Source organism: Eubalaena glacialis, chromosome 1, assembly GCF_028564815.1.
Source record: "Eubalaena glacialis isolate mEubGla1 chromosome 1, mEubGla1.1.hap2.+ XY, whole genome shotgun sequence".
Classification (NCBI taxonomy): domain Eukaryota; kingdom Metazoa; phylum Chordata; class Mammalia; order Artiodactyla; family Balaenidae; genus Eubalaena; species Eubalaena glacialis.
The window spans coordinates 191,647,836-191,667,265 of NC_083716.1; positions in this window are offsets into that span (position 1 = coordinate 191,647,836).

Sequence of the window (19,430 nt, forward strand, 5' to 3'; positions counted from 1 at the left end):
ATTGATCTATATTTCTCTTTTTATGCCAGTACTAGACTGTCTTGATTACTGTAGCTTTGTAGTGTAGTCTGAAGTCAGGGAGTCTGAATCCTCCAGCTCCATATTTCTTTCTCAAGATTGCTTTGCCTATTCGGGGTCTTTTGTGTTTCCATACAAATTGTGAAATTTTTTGTTCTAGTTCTGTGAAAAATGCCATTGGTAGTTTGATAGGGATTGCATTGAATCTGTAGATTGCTTTGGGTAGTAGAGTCATTTTCACAATGTTGATTCTTCCAATCCAAGAACATGGTATATCTCTCCACCTGTTTGTATCATCTTCAATTACTTTCATCAGTGTCTTATAGTTTTCTGCCTACAGGATTTTTGTCTCCTTAGGTAAGTTTATTCCTAGGTATTTTATTCTTTTTGTTGCAGTGGTAAATGGGAGTGTTTCCTTAATTTCTCTTTCAGATTTTTCATCATTAGTGTATAGGAATGCAAGAGATTTCTGTGCATTAATTTTGTATCCTGCTACTTTACCAAATTCACTGATTAGTACTAGTAGTTTTCTAGTAGCATCTTTAGCATTCTCTACATATAGTATCATGACATCTCCAAAGAGTGACAGATTTACTTCTTTTCTGATTTGGATTCCTTTTATTTCTATTTCCTCTCTGATTGCTGTGGCTAAAACTTCCTAAACTATGTTGAATAATAGTGGTGAGAGTGGTCATCCTTGTATTGTTCCTGATTTTAGAGGAAATGGTTTCAATTTTTCACCATTGAGAATGATGTTGGCTGTGGGTTTGTCATATATGACCTTTATTATGTTGAGGTAAGTTCTCTCTATGCCTACATTCTGAAGAGTTTTTATCATAAATGGGTGTTGAATTTTGTCGAAAGCTTTTTCTGCATCTATTGAGATTATCATATGGTTTTTATCTTTCAGGTTGTTAATATGGTGTATCACATGGATTGATTTGCATATTTTGAAGAATCCTTGCATTCCTGGGATAAACTCCACTTGATCATGATGTATGATCTTTTTAATGTGCTGTTGGATTCTGTTTGCTAGTATTTTGTTGAGGATTTTTGCAACTATGTTCATCAGTGATATTGGTCTGTAGTTTTCTTTTTTTGTGACATCTTTGTCTCGTTTTGGTATCAGGGTGATGGTGACATCATAGAATGAGTTTGGGAATGTTCCTCCCTCTGCTATACATTGGAAGAGTTTGAGAAGGTTAGGTGTTAGCTCTTCTCTAAATGTTTGATAGAATTTGCCTGTGAAGCCATCTGGTCATGGCCTTTTGTTTGTTAGAAGATTTTTAATTACAGTTTCAATTTCAGTGCTTGTGGTTGGTCTCTTTATATTTTCTATTTCTTCCTGGTTCAGTCTCAGAAGGTTGTGCTTTTCTAAGAATCTGTGTATTTCTTCCAGGTTGTCCATTTTATTGGCATATAGTTGCTTGTAGTAATCCCTCATGACTCTTTGTATTTCTGCAGTGTCAGTTGTTGCTTCTCCTTTTTCATTTCTAATTCTGTTGATGTGAGTCTTCTCCATTTTTTTCTTGATGAGTCTGGCTTGGCTAGTGGTTCATCAATCTTGTTTATCTTCTCAAAGAACCAGCTTTTAGTTTTATTGATCTTTGCTATTGTTTCCTTCATTTCTTTTTCATTTACTTCTGATCTGATCTTTATGATTTCTTTCCTTCTGCTAACGTTGAGGTTTTTTTCTCTAATTGCTTTAGGTGTATGGTTACATTGTTTATTTGAGATTTTTCTTGTTTCTTGAGATTGGATTGTATTGCGATCAACCTCCCTCTTCGAACTGCTTTTGCTGCATCACATAGGTTTTGGGTCATTGTGTTTTCATTGTCATTTGTTTCTAGGTATTTTTTGATTTCCTCTTTGATTTCTTCAGTGATGTCTTGGTTATTTAGTAGTGTATTGTTTAGTCTCCATGTGTTTGTATTTTTTACAATTTTTTCCCTGTTGTTGATATCTAGTCTCATTGCATTGTGGTCAGAAAAGAACTTGATATGATTACAATTTTCTTAAATTTACCAATGCTTGATATGTGACCCAAGATATCTATCCTGGAGAATGTTCCATGAGCACTTGAGAAGAAAGTGTATTCTGTTGTTTTTGGATGGAATGTCCTATAAATATCAATTAAGTCCATCTTGTTTAATGTATCATTTAAAGCTTGTGTTTCCTTATTTATTTTCATTTTGGATGATCTGTCCATTGGTGAAAGTGGGGTGTTAAAGTGCCCTACTATGATTGTGTTACTGTCAATTTCCCCTGTTATGGCTGTTAGCATTTGCCTTATATATGGAGGTGCTCGTATGTTGGGTGCATAAATATTTACAATTGTTATATCTTCTTCTTGGATTGATCCCTTGTTCATTATGCAGCATCCTTATTTGTCTCTTGTAATAGGCTTTATTTTAAAGTTTATTTTCTCTGATATGAGAATTGCTACTCCAGCTTTCTTTTGATTTCCATTTGCATGGAATATCTTTTCCCATCCCCTCACTTTCAGTCTGTATGTGTCCCTCGGTCTGAAGTGTGTCTCTTGTAGACAGCATATGTACGGGTCTTGTTTTTGTATCCATTCAGCCAGTCTATGTCTTTTGGTTGGAGCATTTATTCCATTTACATTTAAGGTAGTTATCAATATGTATGTTCCTATTACCATTTTCTTAGTTTTGGGTTTGTTTCTGTAGGTTGTTTCCTTCTCTTGTGTTTCCTGCCTCGAGAAGCTCCTTTAGCTTTTGTTGTAAAGCTGGTTTGGTGGTGCTGAATTCTCTTAATTTTGCTTGTCTGTAAAGGTTTTAATTTCTCCATCGAATCTGAATGAGATCCTTGCTGGGTAGAGTAATCCTGGTTGTAGGTTTTTCCCTTTCATCTCTTTAAATATGTCCTGCCACTCCCTTCTGGCTTGCAGAGTTTCTGCTGAAAGATCAGCTGTTAACCTTATGGTGATTCCCTTGTATGTTATTTTTGCTTTTCCCTTGCTGCTTTAAATACTTTTTCTTTGTACTTAATTTTTGATAGTTTGATTAATATGTGTCTTGGTATGTTTCTCCTTGTATTTATCATATATGTGACTCTCTGCACTTCCTGGATTTGATTGACTATTTCCTTTCCCATGTTATGGAAGTTTTCAACTCTAAGCTCTTCAAATATTTTCTCAGACCCTTTCCTTTTCTCTTCTTCCTCTGGGACCCCTATAATTCGAATGTTGGTTTGTTAAATGTTGTCCCAGAGGTCTCTGAGACTGTCCTCAATTCTTTTCATTCTTTTTTCTTTATTCTGCTCTGCAGTAGTTTTTTCCACTGTTTTATCTTCCAGGTCACTTATCTGTTCTTCTGCCTCAGTTATTCTGCTATTGATTCCTTCTAGAGAATTGTTAATTTCATTTATTGTGTTGTTCATCATTTGTTTGTTTGCTTTTAGTTCTTCTAGATTCTTGTTAAATGTTTCTTGTATTTTCTCCATTCTATTTTCAAGATTTTGGATCATGTTTACTATCATTTCTCTGAATTATTTTTCAGGTAGACTGCCTATTTCCTCTTCATTTGTTTGGTGTGGTGGGTTTTTACCTTGCTCCTTCATCTGCTGCATATTTCTCTGTCTTCCCATGTTGCTTAACTTACTGTGTTTGGGGTGTCCTTTTCGCAGGCTGCAGGTTCGTAATTCCTGTTGTTTATTGGTGTCTGCTCCCAGTGTGTAAGGTTGGTTCAGTGGCTTGTGTAGACTTCCTGGTGGAGTGGACTGGGGCCTGTGTTCTGGTGGGTGGAGCTGGATCTTGTCTTTCTTCTGGGCAGGGCTGCATTGGATGGTGTTTTTTGGGGTGCCTGTGAACTTAGTATGATTTTAGGCAGCCTCTCTGCTAATGGATGGTGTTGTGTTCCTGTCTTGCTAGTTGTTTGGCATGGTGCTTCCAGCACTGGAGCTTGCTGGCGTTGAGTGGAGCTGGGTCTTAGTGTTGAGATGGCTATCTCTGGGAGAGATCACCGATTGATATTACATGGGGCAGGGAAGTCTCGTGGTCCAATATCCTGAACTCGGCTGTCCCACCTCAGAGACTCAGGCCTGACACCAGGCTGGAGCACCAAGACCTTGTCAGCCACATCCTCAGAAGAAAAGGGAGAAAAAAAAGAAAGAAAAAATAATAAATAAATAATTTTAAAAAATATTAAAATAAAAAAATAAAAAATAATTTAAAAAAGAGAAACCAAAACAATAAACAAATCCACAAATGGTAATAAGCGCTAAAAACTATACTAAGATAAACATAAAAATCAGAAACAAGTCAGTTGCATACAGCACACCCCAAGTCTGCAGTGCTCCCAAAGTTCACTGCCTCAATTTTGGGTTGATTCTTTGTCTATTCAGGTATTCCACTGATGCAGAGTACCTCAAGTTGATTGTGGGGATTTAATTCACTGCTCCTGAGTCTGCATGGAGAAATTTCCCTTTCTCTTCTTTGTTCACACAGCTCCTGGGCTTCAGCTTTGGTTTTAGCCCCACTTCTGCATGTAGGTTTCTCTCAGGCTTCTGTTCCCTCCCAGACAGGACAGGTTTAAGGCAGCGGCTGATTAGGGGGCTTTTGCTCACTCATGCCAGGTGGGAGGGATGGGTATGGTAGTTATAATTGGAATGTGGGGCGAGCCTGTGATGGCAGAACCCGGTGTGACGTTGCAACAGCCTGAGACATGCCATGTGTTCTTCCAAGGAAGTTGTCCCTGGATCATGGGACCCTGGCAGTGGTGGGCTGCACAGGCTCCTGGGAAGGGGGGGGCGGGAAGTGACCTGTGCTTGCACACAGGATTCTTGGTGGCCACAGCAGCAGGATTAGAGTTTCATGCCCATCTCTGGGGTCCGAGCTGATAGCCGCGGCTTGTGCCCGTCTCTGGAGCTCCTTTAGGCAATGCTCTGCCTTTTGTGGGAAGACAGGGAAGGAATCCCCTCTCCTCGCGCACCCAGAAACAATGGTTTCTTGCCTCTTAGGCAGGTCCAGACTTTTTCCTGGACTCCCTTCTTGCTAGCTGTGGCACACTAGCCCCCTTCAGGCTGTCTTCACGCAGCCAACCCCAGTCCTCTCCCTGGGATCTGACCTCCGAAGCCTGAGCCTCAGCTCCCAGCCACCTCCCAGCCTGGTGGGTGAGCAGACAAGCCTCTCAGGCTGGTGAGTGCTGGTCGACCCCGATCCTCTGTGCAGGAGTCTCTCCGCGTTGCTCTCTGCACCCCTGTTGCTGCGCTCTTCTCCATGGCTCCGAAGTTTCCCCTCCACCCACCCACCATCTCCACCCATGAAGGGGCTTCCTAATGTGTGGAAACTTTTCCTCCTTTGCGGCTCCCTCCCAGAGATGCAGGTCTTGTTCCTATTTTTGTCTCTTTTTTCTTTTTGCTTTTGGCCTACCCAGGTATGTGGGATTTTCTTGCTTTTTGGGAAGTCTGAGGTCTTCTGCCAGCGTTCAGTAGGTGTTCTGTAGGAGTTGTTCCACATGTAGATGTATTTTTGATGTATTTGTGGGGAGGAAGGTGATCTCCACATCTTACTCCCCTGCTGTCTTGAAAGTCCACCGTTTTTTTCCCACTAATGTCCTTTTTTGTTCCAGGATCTGATCCAGGCTTCTGCTTTATATTTAACATATATAAATTTTAACAACTATTTTAAAGTCCATCTCTGATTATTCCCATATCTGTGACATTCCTCAATCACTTTCTATTGACTCATTTTTCTTATTATTAGCCACAAGATCCTACTTTTTCATAAATCTAATACATTTTAAAATCATACCTTTATATTGTTGATGCCACATTGTAGAATGTTTTTTCTTTAAAGATTGTTTTTTATTTTCCTCTATAAGTCATCAGTTTACTTGCCACCCAAACTTGATCTGTTTCATGCTTGGCTTTAGGCTTCTTTATTGTGGGCCTAGGGTAGCCTTTACTTTAGAGATGTTCCTTATTTTTAAAGCATGGCATTTCTGGTCTCTCACATGGAGTCATATTTTTGACATCTTTCCATCCTGGCCATTTGTGACTCTCAATTCTCCTACTCTTGTACAACCAACAGCATTTCTGTTTAACATCAAGCAGCTCTCTTCTGCATGGCCTTGCAAATTCTCCCCTGCACATGCACAGTTTAGTATTTGGTCACAGGTCCTACTTGACTTCTTTCATATTTCCCAGGTTTCTTCTCTACCTGTCATCTGCTTTCTGTTAACCTGTTTGAATTGAATTCATTTCAACAGCGCTTATCTATTTTCCCTCAACCAGCTATAAACATACATAAGCATGTGTGTGTGTGTATATATATATATATATAAATATATATATACACAAATATATATATATATATACACAAGTATATATATTCAAGTGTATATGTATACTTGAATACATTGTTACTATTATTATCTTGAACAGATTGTTATCTGTTAGATTGGTTGAGAATAAGAAAAATAAGTTTTTCTTTTACTTTCACTTATTCCTTCTCAGATGTTCTTCCTTTCTTTATGTAAGTCTGAGTTTCTGAACAATATCATTCGTCTTCTCTCTAAAGAACTTATTTTAACATTTCTTGCAAGGCAGATCTCCTGGTAACAAATTCCTTCAGTTTCTGTTTGCTGAGAAAGTCTTCATTTTTCCTTCACTTTTGAAAGATAAGTTCATAGGGATTCAGAATTCTAGGTTGGTCTTTTTCTTTTTGTATTTCTCTCCATACTTTAAAAAATTCCTTAGAGGCCACGTATTCAGATACAGCACCACTGGGGATCAGGGCTTCAGTTATGAATTTTGTGTGGACACAGTCCATAACACAAGGTATCCATGAACCTAATGAGACACCATAATGCTGAAGACTTAAAAGTGTAACAGCCTCCTCAGCTTCCAGACACTTTAGTCCCTTTTCCTCTCAAAAAATTAGTAAGCTGTGTTCCTCTCTCTCTACAACTTACCAAGAAATAGCTAGTTTCATAAAAAAGTCTTCTGGCATATTGTAACTTAAAGCCACTTAGATAAATCCTGGGAATTTCAAATAAAGCATTGCCCTGGAGGAGGAAAGAATTTTGGTAAGATATGTCTTTAAGCCACACCAAGTAAGGAGCTGCTTATTTCTCCTCTCTGTGGGCCTTGAAAGAGATGTGTACAATTTACTCAGATTGTTATTTTGGTCTTGCTTTGGTTATTATACAACACAACACCTAAGTCCTACAGAAAAATATGTAAAACAGTAATATTATAATAATGCAATCACAAAAGAGAAAAAAATGGACCAGAATCAAGTTGAAAAGACTATAGCCATAATGAAATTTTAAATATATTCTTTGAGACCAATTTCCTTTTGTTTTTACTTGTACATATTTTAAATATGTAGAATTAGTTATACACTCAACATCAAATTTTATAGATGTTGTTTCACACAACTTCACTATGATATAGTTACTGATGGAAGAGTAAAGATTATTAACTCTAGAAGGGTAACAAAAGGAGGGCGTTCACAAGGTACAAATTATTTCCAAGACTGTAAATTAATCATGATTTTTCACGAGCTATTTTTCATTTTTTTGTGCAATGCTGATAAAATATCTTATATTTCTGTAAATAAATGTGTTGTTTTTCTCTAGGTTTATACTAATGCATGCTAGTGACAGATTATGAACGCTACCATTCCCTGGCTGAATTTCACTACATTTGCATTTTGATTTACAGAGGCCCACATAAGTTCAGCATTGGGTAGACAATTCAAACTTACTTAAACATAATATTGCATTAATATGTTTTTTATTATCAAAATTGAAAAAAGTTAATTCTTTATAGGCAGGCAAAGTGAATAGTAATCATATAAAGCATATGACTCATATCTACTATTGATACACATTTGTTATCCTTAATACCCAGTAGTCTCAGGTGATAACTGGCAAGTGAAATTTTTTTGGCCTCTCTATATTGAGTTAATGGGTCAAATAGACACATTTCTCTGGATCTCAAATAGATTGAACAAATTATAATATCTCAGTATTCATTATTTAGCAAAGTCTTTAGATATTCCAATGCACCTAAATGCGGCAATCATTTTGGCTCAATTGTTCCTATTCAAATAATTTGTAGCTTTTTGAGGAAAATTAATCCCAGTAACAGACCATAATAAATTTAGCTTTTAAAAGATTAAAATTTAATGGTTAAAATCTTGATGTAAAAAGATTGTTTTTCTTTTCATTTTTAAAAAAATTTTGTTTATAGCAGAGCAAAGCTAATACATTATTGTGAACCATATTATCAAAGAACAACTCGGCCATCTGGTTTTCTAGCAGATGGTAAATATTTAATAAGGGAATGTCCCATACAGTCTCTAGTTATTAAATATAAGTGATTACATTTGTTCAATATCCTTCCTGCTTATTCTCAGTGTTCATGTCTCGGCAGTATGCTGTGACACAGACAAAAATTTTTAATTCTGTTATTTGCACGTAAAAATCAGGAAGATGTATGCCAGAGTAAGATAATTTTATTACCTAAACAAAATGTTAAATGCACAGTGACTTGACTTGGGAATTGGATTATTTTTTTTTACATGCCAAAAACTTGTTTGAATATGATCCATTAGTTAAAATGAACATGGCTAAATTCCAAATTATTTTTTCTTCTGTACTGTCAATCAGCTAATCTGGAACATGCTATCAATGGAGTGACCCATTTTAAGAATGCTCTAGCCTTCTGAACACTAATAAATTATGGTAAGACTTCAAATTTTCTGCCTTAAACTTCAGTAAGTGGAAGTCCAGAGTGCATTTCATCGCTCTGTACTTCCTCTCCAACAACGCCCCACCCCCATTAGAAGGAGCCTTGTACTTGGGAGAGACTCCACCTCTCCACCCCTTCTTCCCTTCTCTGTCTTTCTCTTTCTGTCTCATTAGTTCATTCAAATAAGTTTGTGTCCTAAACTCTATGGTGAGTTTATAAAAATAACTATGATTTAAACTTTAAATGGCCTATTGATGGATTTTCTCCTTTATGTAATGTGTCTTTTATTCTCTGCCAGCTTTAGAATTTATTTTCCTTTTCAGCAATTTAACTATGTTACTTCTTTTACGTATCCATAGTGAGTTTTACATATCCGTAGTGAGTTTTCTTTCTCATTTTATTTATGTCTTTGGGAAAAAATCTTGGACATTGTCTTTCAAATATTTTATCTCCTTCATTCTCTTTCTTTTTTCTTCTCAGAATACAATTATATTCACATTAGAATATTTGATATTGTCTCTCAGGCTATAAGTGATCTTCTATGTTTTTATATTCTCTTTGTATTATAATTTGGATAATTTATATTCACTTCTCTTCAAGTTCACTGTTTCATTCTTTTGCTGTGTTCAAGTTTCTGCTAAGCTCAAAGCTAAATTTATTTTGGTTATTATATTATTTTAGTTCTACTGTTTAACTTTAGTACTTTTTATACTTTCCATTTTCCTGCATAAGTACCTTTGTTATTTAATTTTGTCAATATTTTCTTCTAGAATTCTTAACATTTATCATAGCTATTTTAAAGAACTTATATACTATTTTGAAGTCCTCCATAGGATTTATCCCTCTGTAGATTTATTCTATTGACTAGCATATTCTCTTGATTCTGGGTTACTTTTTCTTTTTCTTTTTTGTGTGCCTCTTAATTTTTAAAATTTATATTTCTGAACTTTTTGCAAAGGGATGGAAGAGGAGAGACTAAAGGTAGTAATATTTTCTGCCAGAGAAATGTATACCCACGTCCTTCATTCTCTTTTTTTTTAAACAAAGCCACTATTATTTATTACATAAATTTTGATCCTGGTCCCTTGTTATTTTTTTAAATTTATTAAATTTTTTTAACATCTTTATTGGAGTATAACTGCTTTACAATGGTGTGTTAGTTTCGGCTTTATAACAAAGTGAATCAGCTATACATATACATATTTCCCCATATCTCCTCCCTTTTCTGTCTCCCTCCCACAAACAACCCCCTTCATTCTTATGGTTGTTTGAATAGAGTGCAGAGTTAGTCTCTTGGTAGTTGAGCCAGATCCTTATAATTATTTCATACTAGCTCCCAATATCTTGAGAAAGTTGACTTTCTGCTCAACTGGCTAGTCTCAGGAACTCTCTGTGCATTTATAGCCTGTTAGGATGTTTAACTATTCTATACTTTAGAGATCAGTGACCAGGTTTTCAAGTCACTCTACAGCCCACCATCACCCTCAACTTTTCCATGCCACACTGCCGACTTGACCCAGACTTTGATCTGTCACTATACTCAGTGTTGGTTCTATGCAGTTTAAAGAGATAAAAACTAAAACTATAAAACTTCTAGAATGAAACATACAAGAAAAATGTAGCAGAACATTTTTGAGACCTTGGATAGGCAAAATCTCTCAGGTATGATGTAAACATCAAAAAAATATTATAAACTGAACTTCATCAAAATAGAATTCATATGCTCTTTGAACAACATATTTAAGACAATGAAAATTAAACCTCAAACAAGCTGTGAGAAAATATTGTGTGTGTATGTGTAATATTTTATTGGTTATATCAATATATAACCATTTTGGTATAAAAGTATATCAGGGTTTCCCTGGTGGCTCAGTGGTTGAGAATCTGCCTGCCAATGCAAGGGACACGGGTTCGAGCCCTGGTCTGGGAAGATCACGCGTGCCGCGGAGCAACTAGGCCCATGAGCCACAACTACTGAGCCTGCACATCTGGAGCCTGTGCTCCGCAACAAGAGAGGCTGCGATAGTGAGAGGCCCGCGCACCGCGATGAAGAGTGGCCCCCGCTTGCCACAACTAGAGAAAGCCCTCGCACAGAAACGAAGACCCAACACAGCCAAAAATAAATGAATAAATAAATAAATAATAAAAATAAAGGAATTCCTTTAAAAAAAAATAGTATATCAAAGATCTTATATCCAAAACATAAATTAAAGCATTCAATAAGAAAAAACTCAATCAACTGACAAAATATTTGAAATGACATTTCACAGAAAGTAAATGAATGACCAATTATTAACATAAATAGCCAACAGAAAATACAAATTGAAATCCATGAAATACCACTCCCACTCCACACTCACTTGACTGGCTAAAAAACAAAAACAAAAACAAAAAACAAAGGACGTGTCAAGTTATGACTAGGTTGTAATACAACTAGAACACTCAGACATTGCTGACGGTAATGTAAAATGGGACAAACACTGGAAAACAATTCAACAGTTTCTCATATAGTTAAACAAAACATATAACACTGAACTACTCTGGGCCTACAAAATTACATCCATACACACAAAGGTTTTCACACAAATGTTCAGAGTAGCTTTATTCATACTAATCCCAGAACTAGTCATAATTTTCAACAGCTCGGTGGATATAAAATTGTGCTACATGCATAAATTATTATGCACCTCAGAAATAAAAATGGATGAACTACATGGATTAATCCTAAAAACGTATGTTTATCAAAACAAGCCAAATTCAAAAGAGAACATATTGTATGATTTATATGAAATTCTAGATTAAGCACAACTAATCTATAATGACAGAAACTAGATCTGTGGTTGTTAGGGACTGAGGGTGGGGAAATCGTAGCAAAGAGATAAATTTAGGGTGATGGAAATGTGATATATCTTAATTGTGGTGTTTATATAGGCATGTATATTTTCAAAACTCATTTAACTGTACAAATAAGTACATTATGTTGTGTATAATAAAGTAGACTTAAACAATAGAAGAATATATTTCTCTGTCAAATGCTCATCTTGGTAAAACACTGGGGATAGCTATACAAGTCAACCACAACAGGGTTAGAGGGAGTGAGCTGTTTAAATACAGGACTCTGCAAAGAAGGTTGTGGACCTTTCTGCTTATGACACTAAAGGCACACACATACACATACAAGTTTATTAAAGTTTGGGTGGGTTCTCCTTACCCCCTAGACATAAAGAGCTTATCTCTTCTTGGAATTCTTCTGTAATTAGGTAAATTATGCTTCTTTGCATCCTCAACACTGTAATAGCTTTCAAAAGCATATTTTTTGGTTTGTTTAACTAGTCCTATTTGTTAGATATTGAACAAGTCTCAAGGCTTTTGAATTAGTGGAAGGCCTTTCTTGTCTCTTCCACCTCATAAGCATCCATTCTAACGTTTGATACACAATCTTAAATATGCATGTATCTTGGTAGATCATGTTCTGTATGTTTCAGCTTTTAATTACAAAGTGAGTTACAAATTGTATTCTACTTTTTTTACTCAAATTTGTATTTTTAAGTTCTCTCCTTTCCCTTTTTAAGATCTTCATACAAAGTCAGTATGGCACAAATCATTTTCTATAGAAAAATGTTATTATGAAACTATTTTTAAATGGGTTATTTATGATATTGGTTTAGAAAGCCCTTCATATATACTTCTATCTTTGGGATTTAACCACAAAATTAAATTATTAATGCAACAAGGCATTTTAAACTCTAATATACTCAGGAATGTAAATGTGTTATGAATACAAAAACTTTCCTTCCCATACCTATAAAGTCTCCACAGAACAAGTTTTAGAAAACCTTACCATGGAACACAAAAGAATTCATGTGCTCTAAATATTTCTTGCACTTTCTTACTCTTGTAAACTTGCATCCTATTGAATACTTTGAAAATATTGCCCCAGTGAACTGTTTCTGAAATTTTATCAATTCTTCATGAACACAAGGAATATCTCTTCATTCTTAAATAATCCTGATTTTAATAAGCTGAAATGTCATCTCCTTCTTGTACTCCCATAACACCTGATGTAAATCCAATACTATTGCTGTTGTTTTACTAATAAGAAGCTCTGAAACCATGGATATGACTTACCAAATGGAAGAATAAACTATTTTGTGGTTAGATGGAGACCTATGATGGAGAGGTACTCAAATGCCAGTATCTCAAGGGCTTTTTAGTTTCTTCAGAGAATATTCCTTCAAATTACTACCTCTAGGTTTTCTACTTGAGTGCATCTCTCAGAACTAAAGGTATACTTTTTATTATATATCCTTTCAACTCACACTTTCATTTGTTATTGGTATCTATAAATTTAAATAGACCCAGTTAAAACTTTTGTATAAAATTAAGCTCTTTATCTAACAGAGTGGAAGATGGGTTAGTTTACTGGGGAAATTGAACCTATTTATGTTTTCTTCAGATTCAAAACATGTTTTTATTTCTCATTTTTAAATATAAAATTATTGTCAAAGATCAGTAGCTATTTGTAGAAAACCCCAATCATAAAATACATAGAAACAAATAAATGAAAACAACAAATAAACCAACAAACCAACAAAGGAAAAAAGTGGGATAAGAGGACTTTTTAAAAAATTAGAAACTGTGTAAACTTCAAAAACAAAAATGTTTTATGTAAAATAAAACTTCAAAACTAACCAAATATGTATAGTTTTTTTATGGTAATCATACTTTCATAAAGTAGTTTTAAAATAAAGATAAAATTGAAAAAAATTAAATAACACTTCATATTTCCAAAAACAAACAAGAAATTAACAAAATACTTGGAGTAATAAGGCAATCTATTGTATGCATGAAACAACCGAGGGGGATGTTCCTTTAAAAGAATCAATTTTAAATAGAACTCTAATAAATTAGATATGAAACCCCCCAAAGAACATTGATTAGTTTTAATCAGTAGAAGTAATAGGAACCAAGAAAAAAAGAGAAAAAGTATAAGAAAATTACATAATCAATCCTGGATATACTGGAAAAGAAAACTAAAAAAAGAACAAAATAAGGAAAATATTAAAGAAATAATAAAATGAAACTTCCTAGAACTGAGAGAGATTACAAATTGAAGGTGTCCACCAAGTTATCGGAATTATAACTGGACAAAACCTCTCACCAAGATACAACATTCCAAAATTTTAAATCATAAGCAGAAAAAGTCCAATGCCTTTTGTTTGTGGGTGATGGGTGGGGTGCTCTCATATAAGAGGAACAAATATCAGAGTAGCATCAGATTTCTCAAAATCAATGATGGATGCTAGAAGACAATGTTTTTTAAAATTTCTGAGGACAAATTAGTTCTATAACAGAATTTAATACTCAACGACGTTATGAATTATTTTTGAGAATAGAATAAAAATATTTTCAGACATAAAAGAGTGATAGCTTTCTATGCCTTCTTTGGGGAACCCACACAAATATACCCTTGCAATAAGAACATCAATACCTCCATAACCACCACCAACAACAAACAAAGGGCAAGGAAAAGGAACAGGTGGTCAGGAAATTGTGAAGCCATCCTAAGTTAAAATTGGATGTCATCTGTGTAGAATTCCCAATAAGCTACAAGACTTAGGGGAGAGGGTGGAGGTGGAACAGAAATGTTTAAGAAAAAAATAGTTAAAAATCAAGGAGACACTTCTGGAAAAAAGTAAAGCTATGTGGTTACCAATGTATGCAAGTAAGAAAAATTAATAATGAGAGATCTGCTGTACAATATCATGCCCATAGATAACAATACTGTATTGCAAACTTAAAAATATAGTACTAGGGTAGATCTTATGTTAAGTTTTCTTACCACAACAAAATAAAATTTAAAAAAAGAAGAACTAAAAATGGCTGGGAAACAATAACAATATGGAAATTCTATCTTGGACAATGTTTGGTATGACGTTGACTAATAAATTCAAAGTCAAAGTGGTGTAAGTTCTGATTATTAATTAAAAATTTGTTGTAAAACTATTAATTCAGGATACTGTGATAGATTTTACTTCTTGTCCTTGGCTTGGTAACTGAGACTAAAACTAAGAACAGAGTGGTTTCAAACAACAAATATTTTACATCCAGGCACCAGGATTCAGTAGGAATAAATCAATCCAAACCAGTTTTAATACCAAGAAACATCCACACAGCTGTTCATATTTGAAAACAGAAGGCTCAAAGAAAAATGGATCCTTATAGTCTGGAATTACACATCAAGAAAGAAGCACAGCTGCTTTTTTTTCTAGGGCGTGGCTTCTTCTTCTCAAAGCCAAGAAACATGGTGGTGGTGGTGGTGGTGTAAGGATTCTTAAATCGTAATTGTCACAAGAGAAAATGAATAAATAATATCTAAATTGAGAAAATGTTGTTAACCATAAAATTTAATAATGGTGGGGTAACTAATCATAGAAAGAACTTGAAAAGATACAAGTGGTTTCCTGATGTTGGGGGTATGAGGACTAAAGGTTAGGACTGGTAGGAGGCAGCATGTGTGCACTCTTGTTTTTTATTTATGTCATTCAATATTATTTACCTATATGTATGTATTACTATGATAAAATACGCGTGTGTGTGTATGAGTATGTTTAAAGGGGATGTATTGTTATCTATGGAGAATCTTCAAGAAAAAAAAAAAAGAGCTACTGATTAATGAAGCAGGGTCTTACAGGAAAGCTCACGTTTGAGAACAATTTTCTAAACTATGGTGACATAGATGAGCTTTACGAAGTACAACTTCTGTTACCAAGCTTTGTAATTACAGAAGTAGACTTCCTTAATATATCCATAATTGATCCGACTGTAGAGGAATGTTTCTGGCTACTAAGTTCATAAAACACTGTAATCACTGTAATATATAAAGCTGAATGTCACATTTTAGTATTGGAAATTTAAGAATATAATCATTCACTGAATTTGTACAAGTAAAAACACACATCCACATTTAATATTTAGTTTTGAAATAATTTTATATCTACAAAGTTTAAAGATGCAGCAACAGTCATACTTGAGGAAGAGACCATAGAGAATACTCTGTAGAAATAAGAGACTTAAACATTCAATTGTCAATGTTAGTCAACTAAGAAAGAAAAAGATGAACATAACATTCCTAAATTGTTGTCTTATCTTCCATCAATACAATAACACATGGATGAATCTTTTCCACTATACTACAATTCAGTTTCTGATTGGTACTTTGTCATTTTTTCATCATTCTAAACAATGCCAATTTAAATTATATGATAGTGGCAATCTAAGTACTTGATGTGTCTAAATGATGAAACACCAATCCTTGCCAAAAATGATGAAGCAGCACACACTCAGTATCAGTTGTGAAAGTTACGGGCAGTTCCTAGGTTACAGTCTTTTCTTAGCTGAAAAATAGCACCAATTGAATATAAGATAATTTATAGACTTGGAACTCTTCATAATAATTTTAAAAATTATTTTGTACAGCCTGAAAATATAAAAGATGTAATTCTCATTATTTTCATTTTAAAAGAGTAGTGTTTTTCTTTTATTTTAAGACTTTTATATTATTGCATAATGTCATACATGAATACTTGAAATCACTAAAAGAACAGACAATAGTACCATCTGCAAAAATACTATAAATTATATTCATGGAAAAGCAAACAGGTGTTTTATCACTCAATATTTGATAGATATCAAACAGCAAGCCATCACCTGACAAAGTACATATATATCACATATATATCAAAACAGAGTACTTTGGTTTAATGTGTAGCACTGATAGATGCTAGATTCATGTGCTTTGTGACTGCAATGAACAGGATTTGGTTTCAATTGTTACACTTTGAAGTCATACTTCTAGTTTAATTTCAATAATTCAAGCTAATATGGAATTATTAAAGTTGTCTTTTATTATGGCATAATTAGATATTAATATTTTGAAAATGAACAAAGAGAAATGGGTTACTATGTACACCAAGTGGTATTGGGTCAATTAATGTGGCCTAAAAATATAACAAGAGTAATATTTACATAAATGTATGTGGCTCCATTCTTTTGGATATTTATTTAATTTGTCATTTATATAAGCTACTTTCTATATTTATAAACCTTTAAAATCTTTATCTTAAAGACTGGCATAAAAGTATAATTTATCACCTATTTATATTACACAAACGTCAGTGAAAATGTAATAAAAAATGTTTTCATGTAGATAGCATTAACATATGGGGAAAATCAATGCTGTATTTTCTGCCCAGATTTAATGTAAAGAAACAAAATTCTGTAAAGTTACTGAAGTACTTGCCAATTTCACATATATCTGAGCCTCCAACATTATAGTGTCAGATTTATCTGGTTTTAAAAACTGAAGCTCTTTGTGTCCATGTTTCTAGATATAAAAATGATACATTTGTTATTTGAAACGCAATATATGAAAAAGTACATAACTGGGGAGTTTCCAGTTTTGGGTAAGATGAAGTAAGTGCACCTCTTTCTCTTCCACAGAACACAACTATAAAACTTTGACAGAATGCATGGCACAGCTATTTGAGGACTATGAAATGTACATCAACAGGCAGACTGAAATAGAACACATAAATCAAAGTAGTTACAAACTAGAGATGAGTTTTCCATTTTGTTTTATCTTTTAGTATCTCCTGGTCTGAAATTAACTCACTTGGGAATCTCAGACTGGGCACTGTGGGGCAAAAACAACAAGAGCTTCAGGAAAAGCTTTTTAGTTCTAGCTTAAAAAGTGGGAAAGTGAATTATTAAAGTTCATAGAGAGAGAGATAAAATGGTATTTTTTCTTTCTTTTATCTTTTCTTTCAAAATATAGGGTCTAGGTAATCTGCCAAGGTGGTGGTAATGGTGGCAACGACTGGCAGCCTGCGGGAGCTAAAAATCTAAGGAATGATAACCTTTTATCCCTATTCTCTCTGGAGGTATAGATTCAGATAGTGGGACCAAAGTCTGTCTATTCTATTTCTATATTCTCTTACTTCTTGGCCCCAGACATGGCTCAAGAGCAGAAGTACTTGCTGTCTGCCTTAAAAAAAATGGAACCAATGGCATAAAGGGAATAAGAAAGTGCTGAAGAGATTTTAGGAAAGGGAGCTTGGGAAATCAACCCCACAAATTCCTTTAGGACCTACTGGACCCACCTCTGGTATATGTATGTAAGGATCTAATTCTAATTAGCATGTAAAAGGCTTTAAGAACTGAGATAAGAGACCTCTGTCCAAGTCCTTCACTAAACCCTCTGTGGCACACAAGGCACAGAATTATACAGCACTGCAAAAGGTTTGAAAAATGAACTGACACTGGAACCACAGCTCAGAGAATGAATGTTAGACCTTGCAGCATGAACATAATCAGGGGATTTTCACACTAAAACATAAATGTTGGCATTCTCTATTGGATTTAAACAAGACCCAATGTCTCAGTATGTAAAATTCAAAATGTCCAAGATTACCCAAATTTACTCAAAATGATTCCAAAACTGCTCAGTAATCAAAATTACTCAAAATTCATCAAAAATTACTCAGTGTACAATGAGCTACGTAAAATCAACTTGCTTAGAAAAAAAATTCAAAAAATGACAGAAGCAGCTGTTATAAAAACATCCAAACACTTTTGAAACAAATGTTAAAATATAAAGTACAGAGAGCATATACAATATAAAGAAGAAACAAATGATAACATTAGAACTGAAAAACCCACTGAACAAACTCAGTACCAGAGTGGACATGAAAGAGGAAAGAGGAAGGAGTCAGTGAACTTGAAGATAGATCAATAGCATTTATTCAATCTGAACATCTGAGAGAGAGAGACAACATTAAAAATAAAATAATGAATAAAGTTTCAAATACTTGTGGGACAAAAACAAAAGGTCAAAACAACTTTGGAGTTCTATAGGGAGAGAAAAAAATGATGTGATGCTGAAAATTATTTTAAGAAATAATGGATTAACGCAAATGGCAAAATTTTATTCTTTTTTATGGCCGAGGAGTACTCCGTTGTATGTATGTATGTGTATATATATATATATATATATATATATATATATATATATATATACCACAGTTTCTTTATCCATTCACCTGTTGATGGACGCTTAAGTTGCTTCCGTATCTTGGCAACTGTAAATAATGCTGCTATGAACACTGGGGTGCACGTATCTTTCAAATTAGTGTTTTTGTTTTTTTGGACATATACCCAGGAGTGGAATTGCTGCATCATATGCAACTTAGCCATAAAAAAGAATGAAATTTTGTCATTTACAGCAACATGGATAGACTTGGAGGGCACTATGCTAAATGAAATAAGTCAGATAAAGACAAACACTGTATAATATCACTTAAATGTGGAGCCTAAAAAAATACAACAAACTAGTGAATATAACAAAATAAGAAGCAGACATACAGAACTAGTGGTTCCCAGCAGGGAGAGGGAAAGGAGAAGGGGCACTATAGGGGGAGGGGATTAAGAGGTACAAGCTATTAGGTATAAAATAAGCTACAAGGATATACTGCACAACATGGGGAATACAGACAATGTTTTACAATAACTATAAATGGAGTATATAACTTTTAAAAAATGTGAATCACTATACTGTACACCTGTAACATATAATATTGCACAGCAACTATACTTCAATTAAAAAAATAATAATTTAAGAAAAAAAATAGATT